Source organism: Psammomys obesus, unplaced genomic scaffold (assembly GCF_907164565.1).
Source record: "Psammomys obesus unplaced genomic scaffold, mPsaObe1.curated_primary_1811, whole genome shotgun sequence".
NCBI classification, from domain to species: domain Eukaryota; kingdom Metazoa; phylum Chordata; class Mammalia; order Rodentia; family Muridae; genus Psammomys; species Psammomys obesus.
The window spans coordinates 6674321-6693352 of NW_026590663.1; the positions used below are offsets into that span (position 1 = coordinate 6674321).

Below are 19032 nucleotides of genomic sequence, written 5' to 3' on the forward strand. Positions count from 1 at the left end.
ACACACACACACACACACACACACACACACACACACACACACACACAATACCAGGAAAAGAATCTATTAAAATTAAGGTAGATACAACCAAATACTTTTCCAAAATCCTCTGAAGCCAGAAACAAATCATGAACTTCATTCTATGATAAAAGCTTTCTAAGTAAAGGACTTCCCTTACCCTGTGCTAGCCTATTATAAATATCCTCATGCTGCCAAAAAAGAAAGCTAGCGAGTGAGATACTGATATATTTTTTTCAATATGTTTCAATAGCATCAACAAATGCTGCCATCCCTTTCCTATAGTAGCTAGCTCAAATAACATCTCCCATTTCCAAAGGAAACTATTGGCCAAACTCCAGCAGATCTTTTCAGGGTTCTGAAATAGGTGAAGCTATCATCTTTCTACCTCCCTCTGGTGAAGATAGCGGTACTCCTGAAATCAGATCTTCAGTGTTTGCTAAAAACCTACTCTCATTTTTCTGAGGTTCCCACATAAACATTCAGATGTATAAACCTCTCTCTGATCCCATTTCTCTGCAGTGTTGGAGATGATATTCTTTTCTGTTCAGAGGGCACTGAGATCTGTTGAAGGTTTTACTTTAGTGAAAAAAGACATATAACATCTCAAAAGACAAATTATAACTCTGCCAAGTCAGCCCATCACATAGGGTGTACCTTGATGATAAAGGGGAAGATACTTACTGTTAAAGATTATTCAAACTTGTTTCCCTAAGAAAACGACAATTTAAAGTATTGTTGGGTTTTGCAGGGTGCAGAGTTTTCCTATTAGCACTGACTAAGCGTAAAATGCCCTCCGAGAGGCCACCACAAATAAGTTTCCTAGGATCACAGGCAGGTTTTTTTTATTTACAGTTTCCATTTGTTTTATTTGTTGCTTTTGCCTTTGAGCTAGTGCCCAAACCTAGGGTCTTATGAACACTTAGAAAGTTACATCTGCAGGCCAACATGGCTCCTTTAAGCTGCATTGCTTAGGTATCTATGACTACAAAAAGTCCATTTAAGTGTCTGTGCACATGTGATCCAGACAATGCGAGCTTGAAGTTCAGTTTCAGAGAAATGTAAAAACCCATCGTTCACTGCAATCTTATCCTGCCCCACTTATTCCTGCTCTAAAGGTTTAACTCCTCTAAACTGCACAGTGTTTCTGAATTAGTCCCCAGAACACTGATTTGACCTCCTGGCTCCTCATGCAATGCAGATACTTCTACAGACTGTAAGCAAATATTGTTATCATCATTATTATTGTTAATAACAATGATAATAATTTTAGCCAACCATTCATGAGTCGGTGTTTTTTCTTACTTTCTCACATTACTATTCACTGCCAGAGTGGTCTGGCTGTCTCCCTGAACATCCCAGAAAAAGGGACATTCTGCAAAGATCTTTTCTAGATTGGGGAACTTTCTGTATTCACACAGAATGGCAAACCCTGACCTAGCATTACTTGATAATAACTACCCTGGTTGTTTTTGTTGGGGGTGATGGTGGTAGTGATGGTGTTTTGTTTGTTCATTTGTTGTATTTTTGTTGTTGTTTGTTGGTTGGTTTGTCAGCTTGACTCAAGCTAGAGATATCTGGGAAGAAGAATTGCAATGAGAAAATGCCTCTGTCCAGACTGCCTGTAGGCAAATCCGTGAGAAATATTCTTTCTCGGTTTTTGCAGCGAAACAGCTCATTGTGGGCAGTGCCACCCTGGGGAGGTGGTCCTGCGTGGCACAGAAAGCAGTCTGAGCACGGCACGGGGGCAAGTCATTCCTCCAAGGTTTCTGCTCAAGTTCCTGCCTCCCTTCCTTCAAGGGTGGACTGTGATCTGGGAGCTACAAGATGAAGTAGCCCCTTCTCTCCCCAAGTCTCTTTTTGTCATGATGCTTACCACAGTAATTGGAAAGTATCTAGTATAGAAAAAGTCACATTCCAAGAATAAAATGGAGATGCCTCAGAAAATAGGTAGTTTCTGTCCAGTTAACGTTAACTAAAAGTCCTAATTTCTGGTTGAATTGAGTTTATTCACTTAGTTGGTCCCTTCTGTTTTTTTTTTTAATTATTCTTTACATTTTCTATAGACTTTAATTGTTATAAACAGTTTATATCGCTTTATACTTTGTTACGTAAAGGAATGCACAGTCTTGCATCATCCCTAGATGCTCCTCAACAACAGCTACGACCCTCCACCTTGGAGACTGCTCTATAAATAACATGTAACCAAGTCCTCTGATAAAGGAGTGAGGAATGGTAGTCTCAGGGAATGGCGTCACAGAGATTTAGAGCGGATGCCATCGCCACTGCAAACAATCCGGCCCGGGTCTTACCAAAATATCCTCTCACTCAGACTAAGAAAGCAATTATTACCTCCTAGTAATCAGATCCAAGACAATTCTAAACGTGGTCGATAATAGTTACTGTACAATGGCCAATTACTTGACCCCTGGCAGAGAATAATAGGAATTAAAATATAACCCTTGGCTTCTATGACACAGTGCTGCCAACGGTACCGTGACTGATTTTTTTCCCCATGACTCTCATACTGACCCTTTCAGTCATGGCTTTTGTTCTGACCAAAATATCTGGTCCTGTTCATTTTAAAAATAATGCCTAGAGTACTTTGAGAATAATAGTCTCAGATATTCTTCACAGAATTCTCAAATCTTCAAATTATTAAGTCAAGAAATTCTGACTCAGACATGAACCTTTCATCTCAGACATTTTACCTGACAGAATGGCCGATTCCTTGTTTGTGTGAACAATCAGAACAGTAGTGCCAGCAGTAAGAATCATAGACACACACGCGTACACACATACGAAAACTAGCACTTATTTGAAAAAGAAGTTGCCATAAAGGTGTGTATGTAAAAGTCCTGAGTCACTGGAGGTGTCGCTGGACAATCTAATTGCTCTAGATTTCCTGCTGGTTATCCCTGGTGACACCCATGCTATTTCTAATACTTCTTGCTCTATATGGATCAATGAAACAGGAAAGACAGAAAAGACTATATACTTTACCTGGGAGGAAAGCTGCCTGGACTGCAAAGGTGATCCTTTCACTCTTTGGGATTTGTTCTTGTGACCTGCCCTGAGAGTTTCTGGTTTCTTCCTCCTACAGCGACCACTAATCCTTGTTTGTGTTTGCATGATGAGGATGATGATGAGGAGGGTGATCATTTGCATTCTGTCTAGGATCTGTGCATCTGTTCTCTCCGCATTTGCTAGCAATAATGCTACAACAGTTAAAGCGCTAAGATCTCGTGACACAGGACCATGACAACAACTAGGCAGTTCCTGAGATGTGAGGTCTTGCTCTCTCGTCCCCTAAGAGTTTGCCACTTACAAGTGTCAAAATAACCCAAAAGGGGGATGAAAGAATCCATAAGTGGAAAATAGCCCAGCAATATGAACGATAAGATTGTAGGCCATAAACTCTCCAGCAAACTCTACTCAATGTTCTGTTCCTTTCCCACTTCCAACTCATGATGGACAAAGCAATATAGTATCCAAAAGAAGGTTCCCTACTCTAAGCTAGCCTACTCTCAACATCTTCTCATGCCAACAACAGCTGATCGCAATAAATCCAGAGTCTTTTTTTTCCTTCAGTTTTCTCAGTTTTTGCCTGTCTTCAAATTTCTGAAAAATGTTTCTGATGGTAGCTGTGACAAGCACTGAATAAACTCTGTTAATGTGGGTGATGTTAATTCCACATGTATTCTGTCTACAAGTAAACACAATAAATTCTACCAAGTCTTTTAGTAATGTGGAAAATGCACAACTTAGGAATTACTAGCTCTGCCATTCATTATAGATCAAATCTTGGAAAATTAATTAATACCTCTAATTTTCAGTTCTCTTCTGAGAAATGACGGCAATGCAATGTATTATATCAATGTAGCACAATCATTAGGTGTGATAATATACGGAATTATATCAATGTAGCACAATCATTAGGTGTGATAATACACAGACATTCTTATCCTATCGTCTGGCACATAAGTGACCAATAAACATCGATGATGATGATGGTGGGGAGTTGGGGGTGGAGGGTAACATTTTCTATGTTTTAAAATTTTTGATGATAATTGTGTCTTGCTGTTTTCTACATCTTTCTCACAGGCAACATTCCATCAGATACATTTTAAATAACTTTTTCAAAATCTTGTCAAAATACCATATTTCCCCTTAAAAATTTCTCATTACCCTGCCTCTAGAGGTGTTGCAGGTGTGGCATCAGTAGGTGGCAAGAGGAGAGAGAGACCGTGTCTGTACTCAGAGTTCTGACATCCCTGAAAAAAGCAAGCTTGAGATTCTCACCAGTCAGGCACCAGGCAGGCCCGGGCGGGCTCTTAGGACAAGGAGCAAGGTGGAGATTAGAGGAACTCGGCCTGGTACCACTGGCCCCGAGATAGAGTGAACGGGAGACAGGTGACCCTCACATGGGGTGAAGGGGGGGGGGCGAGCACGGGACGGGGTCTGGCAAGGAACAAGCCAGACTGGCGACATGGTGTCCAGACAGGGAGCCAGCCTGAGATGACCACCAGTCCAGCATTACGCAAGCCTTGAGGTGGAGGAGCCGATGACGCACGAGATGACTTCTGCCCAGTGCCATAACGCACAGGCGGGGGCATATAGCACTCCTGAGACAACACGGACACTCAGAGACCCAGGGTGCCACTAAGAGGAAGAAGTAGGTCACGAGAAATGGGAGAGAAAGAGAAACGGGCACCATAAAGAGAGGCAGAAGGGGAGACATGAGGATAGTGAGGAATAGCTTGATGTGAGTAGCTGGTGACGTCACCTGGGACCATGGTGAGGTCCTGGCCTGGGGCAGGAGCCCCAAGAGCTGCCTGGGGCCACATCTGGCACAGCCCCACCTTGCTCCTCACCACCTGCCACAGGTTGTAGCCTGGCCCTGGAGTCATGAAAGCAGGAGAGCTGGTCCTGTCCTGTCACCAGCTGCTGCCCTTGGGACAGAAGGCCCTGCCCCTCTCTCTGCTGGGCAGCACAGTAGAACCGGCCCAGGTTTCGAGGGAAGTGGGTTGCCGGCCAGCCCACTCTTGTCTGCTGTGTGGTAATATGGAAGGGGGAGAGACTCCCTTCTCCCCTCCTCATTCCTTGCAACCTATGGCAGGTGGGAGAGCTGGCTTTGGGGTTCATGTGAGTGGGAGAACTGGCCATGCCCTTTACTGGCTGCAACTCTTGGGAGAGTGGGCCTTGCCCCTCACCTGGGCAGCAGAATAGAGCTGGCCCTGGTTGCAGGGGTTGCTGCTGAGCTGGCCCAAGGGTGGAATGGGGGAGATGGGCTGACCAGCTCAGATACCTCTCAGGCCCAGATCCAGGGCTTTGAATTGGTCCACCCCAACATCTATCCCATCTATGAACTGCTGGAGTGTATGAAGGGGTCCTACAGATCCAAAGCTGCAGGATCTCCATGACACAGGGCAACACCAGGGTATCTGAAAGGAGTCCCAGTGAGGTTCCCATATTGGTATAGTAGCGGAAACCAAAAGTCTCATACCAGACCAATGATTCATCACAGTGTGTACTTCAAAGCAAAGAACTGTGGACAAAGGGTATACTGTGAGACACCCTGTGACACACCACAGCTTACACATTCTTTTCTCGGTTGGGGCCAGGTCTCACGGGTGGGACTGGGTACCGAGGGAGAGGAAGATCAGTAGGATTGGAGTGCATGATGTGAAATTCACAAAGAGCCAACCAAAAGTAAAAAGGAATAATTGCTCGATCTCATCTATATATTCTTCTGTGCTATTAATCTAATATAAGGACAAAAGTTCAACACTGAATTTTAAACACTCACATGTTTCTATATATTTATAAACTTTTTTTTTTCATTTTTACTTTTCCTTGAATGGTGCTTATAAAAATGAATGGTTAGTAATCACCTGTATATTTTTATAAGGAAAATAATCTGGAAGAGAAGCACATTTCGTTTCTAATTACTGCTCTTCCTGAAACAAAATCCCTGGTACCAAACAAGGGGTTCTCTCACACTTGAGCTTTCGGCGAAACAGACACCAATGTCCCACAGAATGATGCAGTACTTGTCAGCAGTGCGTCTTGTCAGGACGCTCGGTTACCCAGCAGAACTGGGGAGACACTATCGGTGGAGTAAGGCTAGTGTTGAAGGCATTACACATCTTGCTTACAAGAGACAGAGAAATCGGGCTGGAATTAAACCTTGAAGCCTTCTCCCTCGTGGCCAGCTTTCCTAACACCAGAAGGTGTTACTCTGGCTGCTGGGGGCGGGGAGGGAAGACAGGCCTTACTGAGCCGTGAAGCCTGTAACATCAATCTGCCAGGCAGACTGCAGTCCAAAGGTGCAACGGCGGCACAACATTTAAGAGGGCACCCAACCACTCACTGAGTGTGCTTGAGACTCACTCCACTGGAGGGGATCCGTGCCTCACACTGTAAGCCTGATGAAAAACACACAGCTGGAGAGGAATGAGGACCACTAAACACCACTGCTTAGTTGAACTGACAGTGTCAATCTGCCTTTTAAATATTTGTTCCTACCCATTAAAAATTGCTTCTCTCGGCTATAATCAGAGAACCCTCTCTTCCCAGTGAGTGGCAGAGAAGATAGAAACTCACCCAACGTGCTGAGAAGTGATGATTGGGCATTCAAACCCAAACAAGACATTCACACAACTCTCCCATGCCTTATGTTCTAGATACACTGCAGAAAAGGTGGTCTAAATAACACGAGAGAAAAACCTGGAGAGAGTGTGCAAAATTCTGTCTTCTGGGCATGAAAACAGCCGGTGCAATCCTAAACTCACAAAACTGTGTGTTGCACAAGACTGGCCCTATCAACAATAAGTCATGGATGGGAGAGGGACTCGTGGGGCCCTGTTAATCTCTCATGAACAATTGGCTTCTATTAGATTCTGTGAGACAGGAAGTCATTGTCTTCAGTTGTGGGCCCACGGGTGAGCCTACTAGGCTCCACTGGATAGCTCTAACCCCATAGTGACACAGATGCCCCTGGTCAAACACAGGTGCTCACAGGGCAAAGTAAAACATGGTGACTGTAAAAGGAGATCTGTAGGGTGGAGAGGGCTTGACTGCAGTAGGAGGACTAGATAAGAGAGCCGGGATTGAGGGAAGTTAGAATTCATTATACAAATGTATTAAATTGCCAAAAGAAAATTTAATTTAAAATATGGACCTTTCTTAGCTTTTGTGAGTTTTTACCACAATTTTTGTTATTTTAATTTCAAACATATAAGCCATTCAATTTACAATTACAATTTAATTATTTTTTATAGTAAGGAGAATTACAATAAAATGTTATCATGAGAAATACTCATTAGAATTCAGCTACTCAATGTTGTAAATATCTTTTAAATATTTTCAAAATAGTCTTCAGTTACCTCAGAAATTATGATGGGGTCTTGCCTATCTGATTTGTTTCTAAAGCTCAGTTAATGTACTGAGAGTTATCGATGGGCGGATCCCAGTGAACTCGGAAGATATTCTAGAGGTCCCACGTTTACGAAAACTCCTTTCATCCCATCCATCATCCTCTGAGCAGGTCCGGGCCTCTCTCACCATCCTCAGCTTTGAGCGATTGATTTTTTAGAGCAGACAGTTGAGGAGACTGGGTAAAGGGAGGTCGTTTGATCATTTCTGTTTTTATGGGTCAATAATTCACCTCAATGAAAAGACTTAATTTCATGGAGATGAGTCAACTATCCTTTGAAAGGGGTAAGAGAAAGCAATGCATGCTCCTTACATTTAGTTACATGGTTACGTAATTAGATGTTCTCTTCCTTTTCTTCATTGAGCCACACTTTATTTTCCAAACCATAATAAGTTTACAGCAAATCAAGTTTTTCAAAGCCTTATAGACAAAATAAAAATTGGCATTCAAAGGTGAGTTACTAAACAAAAGTCTTAAATTCCATCATCTTTAGTTTAACACTTCATACGGAATAACTAAGTAAAATTTCAGATCTTTAAGATGTGGTTTCTTTTTTAATTCAGAATATAGAAGAATGATAAACAGAAAAGAATGTGCAAGGGTATACCATGAATTAGTATAACACTTTTATTAGAAATACTTTAGTCAACTTTAATATTACCACATATGTCTCATTTTCATCTGCCAAACAATGAAATTTGTTTCCAGATGATGCATTTACTTTCAACAAATTGTAGGAAATATAACTTGAAGTCATTCATGGAAGTATGTCTTAAAAACAATGAAATCTAAATTAAATTTTCTGTACATTGGCTTAGGGCTTGATTATATTCTTTAAGTGAAAAATATCAACTGTTCTGTTAAACACTTTTCAAGGAATATGTAACTGAAAATGTAATTTCAGAACAAAAAAATAATTTAGTCTTGCTTACTGCCACTAAACTAGTTTATATATCCTTAGTAGCAATGAAAAATATCAAATGTCAAATCTTTCAATATACTAATTCCATTTTTCTTGGTTGATTCTGTCAGTGTCAAATAAGTTAACTCTGTATAAAGAATATGGTCTATCATACATTGAAATATTTGAAAGTTGTACTTACAGCTTTTTACAAAATGTTTTTGTTTTTATAGTATATATGTACTATTTTTACAGTATATATATATATGCTACATATATACTGTAAATTACTTCAAAAATACAATTTTTAACTGTAGAAAAAGTTGAAACTTGTATAACTGACTCAACGACAATCAGGAACTAACTCATATACTAACTAACTCATAATATGGTCGTATCTATGGGATATACTATAGGGACCCTCCCTTTATCTTAAATATGTGGTTATTGATTTTCAGCAGAGCATTTTTATCGGAATTTCCCAGCATTGTGCTTCTCCTGGTTATCAGTCTGGGTCATTATCGGCAGACCTTGAGGAAAATTTAACCCAGCTACAGTTATACTTTGGAATGTCACTCACTGATTCTCTCCTCATTCAATTGTTCCTTACAGCGGTCAGCTCTGTCCTCTGAGGGACGCTCTCCTCTGTGCAGCTGCCCATGCCTCAGAATGAGTCACCTTGTATGATCTCTAACTAGAGTGGGCCTCTAGGAAGTCTTTCTGGTTTCATCTGCTCCCACTCAGTAACTGAACCAAAAGGAGGCTGATTACTCAGGAGAAGAAACCAGAGCGTCATCCAAACACATTCACAACAGTTTCACTATGCTTTCTCACTGTACTTCTCCCCTTGTGCCTTCTCTTTTACACACACACACACACACACACACACACACACACAAACCATATTGACTTTGTTTCCCTACAACTTCCCAAACACAAAACCCATTTTACAACTGTTGAAAACCACTTCATAAAAGTGAAGTTAGGGGACGATACAAAATGAATAAAGTGTAATTAATAAAAGTTAAATAAAAAATTAAAAAAGTGAAGTCAGTTCTAACTAAAAATTCAGTGCAATGCAATAAATATCCAATAAATAAAACATAAATATTTAATGCTGAATATTAAACATTGAGGATAATTTCAAATTCATTAAACTTTACTGATCAGAAAGTTTAGAAATACACTAGGTCTCAGATAATCCCATGTGACAAAACATTTCAGATATATTTATATCTGAAATAAAATTTTAGAAAATCTATAGACATATCAAATGAATTTTTAACATAACATTTCTTTGCATTTTGGGATAAAAAAAATCTTTTCTAAGCATTCAGCAAATATTAATTAGAAAAGCAACATTCACTTTCCAAATTAAAAAACTTCTATGGCAGTGCCTTCCAATGCAATTTTCAAACATAATTAAAATTTCAATAGTGCACAGTATAATAAAGTAGCTACTAGCAACACATAGCTATTTGGCACTTAAAATTTAGTTATTAAAACTGCAGAATGGTTGTTTAATTTTATTTAATTTAAACGAGATTAAAATAAAACTCAAAGTTCATAACCCTTTGCAGTTAATAGATTCAAAGAGAATACTATACAAAATGTAAAAATATAACTTACAAAACTGAGAACGTATTTGTGATATCTTTATTTATCAACACATCATATCTTTAAATGTGAATTATATTTAAATAATAAAAACATAGATCTCATTTAGAAAATATAATAGTAGGTAATGCACAGAACTGTCGTAACTACTAGAAGTATTTAGTCATTACGTGAAAAGCATGAGCAATAAAAATTAAGACAGCGCCCTGACTGCCCTAAATTCTCAGCTGTCCTCCATCATTGCTACTAGATTTGAGTTTGCTTATCCAACTACTTTCTTATTGATATCTCTCTATTTTTTAATCAATTACTTTGCTAGCAAGCGCTCAGCAAAAGTACAAATCTTAGAAAAATGAACAGTGCCTAACGGTGGGCCACAGAACACACTGTAAAGCCACACCTCTGCGAAGATGCCACACATGCTGGTAGGTGTGTTCTTGCCACATTGCCCTCTACACAGCCCGGCTGTCCTCTCTGTGCGTTGACCAGCTCTGTTTCTTTTCCTTCGCACTGGCAAATTACAGCCTCTCCTGTTCAGTGTCCAACTCTACTGTTATCTAACTGGATCATCGAGTCCTACTTCACGAAGAAACCAAAGGACACTGTCCACCTACCACAGCTCACACCCTGCCTGCCTGCCTGTTTACTCCTCAGCTCCGTGGAAGCTGTATCTGCTATGAGCCAACTCCATTTACTCTTCTTATGAGTTGCATTTAGCACTCTACTTTCTATCCTGTCTCTGTCTTGTGTTTTCTTTCTCTCCATCTAATAATATCTGCTTTAATCAGTTAAAGATCTGGGGACTTGAACAATAGCAAAGTGGTTAAAAACGCTTCTACCTTTGGTTCAAGGCATCACTATGGCACGCACAATATGCTATAACTCCAGTTTCAGGAGATCTAATATTCTCTTCTATCCTCCATGGACACTAGACATGTATGTGGTTACATATACATAGATGCAGGCACTCACTCATACCTACCTACCTACATACATATCTACACACATACATACACACACACACACACATATATGCAAACACAGAAGAATAAGTCTTTAAGCATGCCTAACTGCAGATCGCCCTATAAAGAAATACATAGTGAATTTGCAGGTCAGCTTCATAATGCCAGCTCTGCTGCTTGCTGTTTGTGTGGTCAGATTTAACCTCATTCATGTCTCCATTTCTGTGTGTTTAAAAGCAGAACAGCAAACAGCAAAGACAGATTTCCTCCACCATACACTTATGTTCAAACAACTAAAATTGTTTGCATAGCATAGGCATTTTGCATAATACACATACATAATATGATAATATCCTAGAAATATTACCAATCATTTTTATCTCTACAGCTAATTTGAAATTCTCCTCAGCCTCGTGCTGCTTCCAACCTTTTCCATCTCTCCTGTTCCTTTCAGAGCAAAATGTGTTTCTGAACTAATTTTAGACTTACAGGAAAATTTGGAAGTTAGTGAACTCTCAGTGTAACCCATTGCCACGTCCCCTAACGTTAATACGTGGCAGAAGCAGAAAATAATTGGTTCAAAACTGTTGAATGAAAGTCATTTTCATTTTGGCCAGTTTGAACTCATCTTGTTTTCTCTTCCAGGATCCAGTCCAGGATCTTGTTTTTGAGATTGGTCACTATTTCTCTATACTTCCCTGTGCTTGCCATCAGTTCCATTGTCTTTGCTCTGTATAATCTTAGCACTTTTCAAGAGACTTCATTAGTTACTTTGGTGAATGACCTTCAGTTTGGGTTTGTCACATATTTTTTTTCCATGATAGAAATTTGGAAACTTTTTGAGTTTTATCAAGAGTCACACAGAAATGATATTGAGTCCTCCCAAGGGCATCGTGTCAAGAGATTCATGATATCAATATGTCAGACAAGATTTTCAGTAAGAATTATCTCCTCTCACTGGCTCCACTTCATCTCCTCTTGTGTGCTTTTTAATCCACTGTTTTCTGGTTTCATTGTCCATCAGTCCATTAAAACCGCTCTTGTTCAGAACACCATTAACCCTCTAGTTATTCAATGTAAAAGGAACATCTTACCCTTTTATTCTCGGACCATGTGTAGCCAGAGGGCTTCTAAGAACGCTCATACTTTTCACGCCTACACTCAGCTGCTAACTTTCTGAGTGCTTTCCTTAGTGTTCTTGACCTGGCCTCATTTTTTTTTTAATCAATATACTCCCCCTGGACAGAGTCATCTGCATCTCTGGCTTCCTTGCCATTCACACACAGAAATACGTTCGTCACTATTGTTAACACATTCTTCTTCCCATTCTTAAATTTAAGCACATAGCTGTATTCAAAACACCTTAATGTGGCCATCTTACGAGAATAAGAAACCGAATGTGTTTCCCAGATAACACCGCAGATACCCTAATGTTGGCTTGATGTAGACATACACTAAGTTACTGCCTCTGTTCTTTGAAATATATCTTCATCAACCAAACAAGAATTATGTTGGATTTTGCATAGATACATCAAATAATTGGCATAAGCTGAACAAATGACAAAGGAAAAATCCCTATTTTTAATTTTTTAATGAAGTTTACTTTATAGCCCTGGCTGGCCTGGAACTGCCTACACAGACTTCAAAATATACACAAATTTACTATTTGTGTATATATGTGAATGTGTGAGTGTGTAGGCATGCCTCTGGAGGTGATAACACAACTTTTAGGGATGAGTTCTCTCCTTCCTTCTTTATGTGGCTTCCAGGGAGTGAGCTCAGGTCAGCAGACCGACATGGCAAGTTCTTTACTGGCTGAGCTATCTAATCAACCCTCAGTTTTGTAGTGTAAACAGACTGATGTTGCTGACTTCACAGTCCTGTACTTGTGCAGGAAAAGTTAGGATACATCCCTGTTGAATTTGACCCATCAGCAAATCATAGTTTTTGGACCCAAGCGCAGTACTACAACTGGTTGTTGAATCAGTACACACTGAAAATCTGGTGAGCAATACTGACAGACTCCTAGAGATATAGTAGCAGGTAACCGACGGTTTTCTCTTTAGTTAGTTTCTCTCCTTGTCCCCTGGTATTCTCATTTTATTTGAGTTCCCAGCCATCACTTAAGTAATGCTGTCCAACAGCAAATATAATGCACTCCACATTTTGGGTTTTCACAACCATATAAATTAAATTAGGACAAAGAGGTAAATTTAATTTTAGAAATAGATCATGTTAGCTCCCTAAATCAAAAATATCATTTTAAAATGTGATCCTTATAAACTCAATGAGATCTCATGCTTTGCTTCCCATTGTAAGTTCCTGACACCAATGCACACTGCATACTGAGCACGTGTCAAGTGGCAGCAAAAGGCTCCGAAATCCTCTGTAGCCAGTGACTACTGTCCCGCACAGCACGTGTTAGGTGTTCCCGAAAATGGCATCATGAGTGAAACTGACTCCTCAGTCTTCATCTCATTTGCATAGAAGAAAGATTCTTATATTAGTCCCTCTAGTGGAGGGACTAATCTATTAACCTAATGAGCATAAGACAGGAATAAGCTACCATTGCCTTCTCACCCATTTACAATTTTAGCCAACATCACTTCTTTCCCTTCATCTAAAACAGTAATATAGACAGAAAACTAAATAAATAGGCTGGAGGTTACCACACACTGGAAACTTCCATATTTCTGTACCAATCCATTAACTGTAGCCTTCTGGAACAGGTAACCTACTAGTTACAAAGCAACCTTCTTTTCTGTCTTTACTCTTAACTCATAGTCTTCACATTGTCCTGTGATGTGGCTGAGAAGTGAGAAACTTTATTTCTTTGCTCCTGAAGACCTTCCTGACAGTTTCAGGCTAACTGTGCAACCTATTAAGGAATCAGTTCACAGAAAATCCTTAACACTGTCCTCAATGTCATGATTTACCATCCAATCCTCCCAGGACATGAGATAAATATGAGTTCTCTTAACAACATACAGTTTATTGAAAATCAACTAAGACTTTCCAGGATCACTATCACCAATGGATAATAGTATCCATTTTTGCATATCTCTCTCTCTCTCTCTCTCTCTCTCTCGTGTGTGTGTGTGTGTGTGTGTGTGTGTGCAATGTGTAATACACAAGAGTATGTGTCTTAAATCTGTATTTTCCCAAAAGAACACTTGCTCTTTTTTTGAAGTGAATGCTTCTATTCACCCAAATTAGGACATCTGAAATGTTTTCATTTGTTTTTATATAAAACAAAAGAACACATTATTCATATTAAAACATTTTCGTGTTTTTATCACTATTTTTCTTAAATTGGTAGTTTTCCCAACACTGAGAACTTAAGGATGTTATTAGCAAGGGGGTGATGCTATGTATGTCTCTATGGTTGCCTTAACACTGTGTCACAGGTTACAAAACAATTATTTTCACATGTATGCCACGAATGAACATGAGGACAAAAGGAGTCGTGATCAATGATGAATAAATCAAATAAGACACACTTGCTTCTACAAGTTTGTTGATCTATACTCTAGAGAGTCATCATTGTCTAATAATGCCGTCTCCCTATCTATCTATCTCTTCTTGTTGAGTGTCATGAAGAAGTCTTGGGAGCAGAGAATATGTCACATAAAAACAATATTATATGTCATGTCCTATGTAAAAGTGTCATTTGGATCTTGAGTTGTGAGTTAACCCTTCACAGTCTCTACTCTGTACTTATCCAGCCATAGCTATGACATGTGTCCCAAACACCAATAAATTGTCATAAAATATCATTTGTGATGTCAGTGAGAATATTTTAACATATAAAAATTTCAAGAATATAGGATGTTTTATTTTCTTTACCTTTGTGATTTGAAATTAAGAAATAATTTTTGAAACCTTTCAGCTCTCATGAATTCTTAAGAAAACCAATGTTTCTTTCTTCTTAACCTGAACGTTAGTAACATCAAAAAGACAACTAAATTGGACAGATGAATGTTAGCCATGACCCTGTACCTCTGGCCAAGACCTTCTTCCTCAGGAAGATTCTGTGGAAACTGCAGAGATTATGGAGATAAGTTCATCATTGTATCACTCTTTATGAAGCAATTCTCCAAATGTGAGCTTCTTTAGAAGGACAAAAATTAAATGAGATACATTTTGGTTTATTACTGTTATTATATATGATATACCAAGAAATCGCTTTGAATATTTAGCTTTCATTGACAATTTATAAAGAAACATAAATGTTGGGGATTTTTTCTTGGTTGTTTTGTGTGTGTGTATACGTGTATGTGTGTTTATGTGTGTGTGTTGTATTGTTTTGAGCCCACGTCTAACCACGTAGCCCTGGCTAGTCTGAATTCTCTATATAAACAAGACTAACCTCAGATTTATAAGTATCGACATGCCCCTGGCTTCCAAGTGCTGTAAATCACGTCTTGATGTGATAATGACACACCCTGGAAGCAACGAAGGCTCTATTATATCAGTTTCATGAAGTTAGAGATGTACAATAAATATCTTCCACTTAACAGTCATAGTGAATGTACTTTAATTCATTAATTTAAAGCTAGACTTAAATCTATTTGTAGTATATCTCTGGTCAATGAAATCCAGAATAAATATGTTTACAATCAAACAGCAGTGAGTTGGACTAGAAACATGATTTTCATGATTCACATTCAAATATTAATCCATTTACCTACTGTTTTATTTTTAAAGTAGACCAAAATAATCAAGCATAGCTTTACAATTAAAAGGTATTCACATGGAGCTTGTATTATAAGAAGCCAATGAGTGGTCTTAACTTCTAATTTTCTAAATTCTGGATAAGTCTCCCCAACAAAATTTAGAAAGAGACGTTACTTTCACTTTTATTTTACATAAATATTTTCCCATTAGCTCATTTTCAAGCACTTTGCAGTGATATCCTAGAACAAAATAACCAAGAATTAAGAGCTACAGCACACACCAAAAAGAGGCATCCCCATAATTCATATTTACTGCCATTTCTTAATGTGATGTTTGAATTTCAGAAAATTCAATGACAGTTTATGAATATTGCAGTATCTCAAAAATAGCATGATTTTATGTGGAAGACTAAAGGGATATTGTCAATTTTAATGTGTACTGAGAGGTCACATGACATTCTTAAATTTAATGCTGAGGCAAATTCAGTTAACTCTGCAGAAATTTAAGGAGTCTTACACAATCAGTCTCTTGGCTAGTCAAGGGCAGATTAGGGATCAGGGCACTTAGGCTTTTAAATACCCGAATTGTGCTTTTCTGTACTAAGTGCAGCTGCTGAAAGGAACTTAGCACGGAACAAGACAGAATATATAGAAACATGATAAAAGACAACAGCTACTACCGCAAAAAGGCTGGGGTTGGATGTTAGAACTAGTAAACCATTTGAAATCACTTTCTATTCTTTACCAAACTGAAGGATAACATTACCTGTAGGTCCAGATACTTTAAAATTCCCTCAGGACACTGGATGTTTCAGTTTCTTTGGATTGCTATAAAAAGGTAGTATAGAATAGATAGCTTAAACCACGGTCATTTGTTTCTTAAAGTTTGGGAAGCTAAAAGTCTCGCATTGCTGTAGAATGTAGAGATGTTCTGGTAAGGGCCGTCTTTCTGATTCACAGATGGCTGCCTTCTTGCTATATGACAGAACCTAAAGAGAAGTTGAAGTGTAACCGACCATTCACCTAAAAGACCCGATCAGACCGCGTTCCCGCCTCCTAACACAGTCACGTTAGAGATTACGACAATGCAGATCACTAGGGCTGCAGCACTCTGGCTTCACATCATCTCATCTGGGAAGTAGAGAGGAAATCTTCCACCAGCAGTCCGGGGAATCCTGACCTAAACTAGGGTTAACGCTGGGAAGAAGGCATGGCTCACAAGGCCCCGGGGTGTTCTTGGATGGAGAGGAATGTATCAATCTATGGATCACAGTAATACAGAGAAGCAGCATATGCCGACATAGATAAATTTCAGCCAAACCGTGCTTGCTTAGTGTACTATGTCTATGTATGCCATCTAATCCTTACTCATAACACTCCTATGGTCTTTAGCAAAAAACTGATTGATAGGAAGAAAAAAAGAAAAACTACTGGCACATACCTTCTCCAATATAAATAGGATTTGTTTCCTTGTTGGCTACCACGTCTCACTATCTAGACTTGGCTAGCCTGGAATTCACTATGTAAAACCAGGCTGACCTCAAACTCATGGAGATCTACTTGTCTCTGCCTCTCAAGTGCTGGGATTAAAGTCACACGCATCGGTAAATGCAGATTCTAAATTAAAATTCTTAAGCTTGACTTACGAGGGCAGTGTATGAAAACACACGGCTGTGGTCCACTAGTGAGGCCTGGTCAGGGAGAATGCACACTTCATAAGGCCCCTCCTTTATGACGCGACACCAAGGAAAAATCTCATGAAGCAGAAAACACAGACCCTACAAGGACTGTTCGATTGTGTTAATATGGCTTCAGTGTGCTAAATACGAAAGGTTCAAACAACAATGGAATTCAGAAAATAAGTCACAAGAACCAAAGATTCAATTATCCTGAAGATAGTGCACTGTAGCTAGACTGAAAACCCAGAATGGGTGGGCTTTAATAAAATTAACTGCTGAGGCTTAACTTTTTTCAGGATTAAAATCATAAGCGTTAGTAGCTTCAAAGTATTATTCAACACATGTAATGGTGATTTTTAAATAATTACTGTTCAAAAGTATAAAAAAAGCATCAAAGAAGGTGCTAAGAGACTTAGCCCAGTGAGGAAATTATAATTACTTTTAATACATTGTATGTTTTATTTTATAACAGTTCAAGGTGTCTTTTAAATACAAAAAAAACAGTGGTACTTCAGGAGAAAGTAAACTTGGTGTCATCATAGAGCTATTTAACATCAAATCATGTGTATATTGGAATGATGCAAGAAAGTGGAAAATAAAGCTAATCACTACGGGATGTCTTCCTTAAAGAAGAAGCGCATCTTCAGCACCATCTGAACCCTGTCGCACCTGGAGAAATCTTCCATTCGCCAAGGGTCAAGTACAAAGGAGGTTACCGCTGCTACCCTGTGGAGCAGCTGGATAAGCATCAAAACCAGTTTGTAACGAATTACTTTCCAATTTCATTCAAATTTCATATCTTTAAAATCCATTTAATTTCTTTGAAAATATGATGTTTCCCAAAGATGAAAGTTTATTGACAGATTCTAGTCTCAGGTGATTTATAAGTACTGGTCTCAGAATGCCATTTGGCACAAAAATCCTTTCAGGGAAAAAAAATGAAGTAGGAAAAGGCATCGAAGTGTCAGAATGACCTCTGTATAACTTCTGGGCATTAATTCAAAAGATAGAAGCATAAGTTGTTTTAAAGCAAATTACAAAGTAAATATTTGTTGGTTTTGAAGCATACACCTGCTCACCTCTGAAAGGAATAGGTTACTTTTAAGGACAGAATGCTGGCTCAACATCTCAAATAAGACTGATGAATGAGAGCAGAGGCAAGGGAAATAACTGACAAGGACACACCTGGAAACTTTAGGAAGTTCCTTTGTTCATCAGCTCATGTCATTTTGAACAGAAGTTTTATGCAACCACTTGCTAGCATAATGAAAAATTATGTCAAAGGAAAGCTAAGCCTAATTGTCTATCACTCACTTTCATAGACAATGGAAACACAAGTTACCTAGAAGGCCCAATCAATTTTTCTGGGCAAAACTCTCTCTTCTGGAAGGGAAAAGAAAGAACCGCCAGCTATTGCATATAATAGATTACACACTCATATACTCATATATGAATAAACGATATAGTAAACATTGGACTAACAAAAGATAAAACTTTTATGGAATTTAATTCATCACAGGTCCAAGGAATGACACAAGCCACTTAACCCAGAGAACCTGATTTAAACTGGATCAAGTCATTCCTCTGTGCTTTAATGGATTAATAATAAAAAATAATGGAATGCAGTTCCACTATTTAAAAGTAAATCAAAGTCTATGCTGTGCTGAGTGGCCGCTCCACGGCTCCAGCTTGCCCGGCCTCTTCCTTGTCAGACTGGCCTCCCTTTGCTCCTCTATCTGCA

At 39.0% G+C, this 19032-nt stretch overlaps 1 protein-coding gene and 1 pseudogene across 2 annotated transcripts in view; one reads left to right on the forward strand and one right to left on the reverse strand.

The window, feature by feature from the left end:
• Positions 1-19032, reverse strand: part of Grm8 (glutamate metabotropic receptor 8) — an 858268-nt gene that overhangs the window by 396908 nt on the left and 442328 nt on the right. The window lies entirely within an intron of this gene.
• Positions 4207-4332, forward strand: LOC129677587 (small nucleolar RNA SNORA17; annotated as a pseudogene).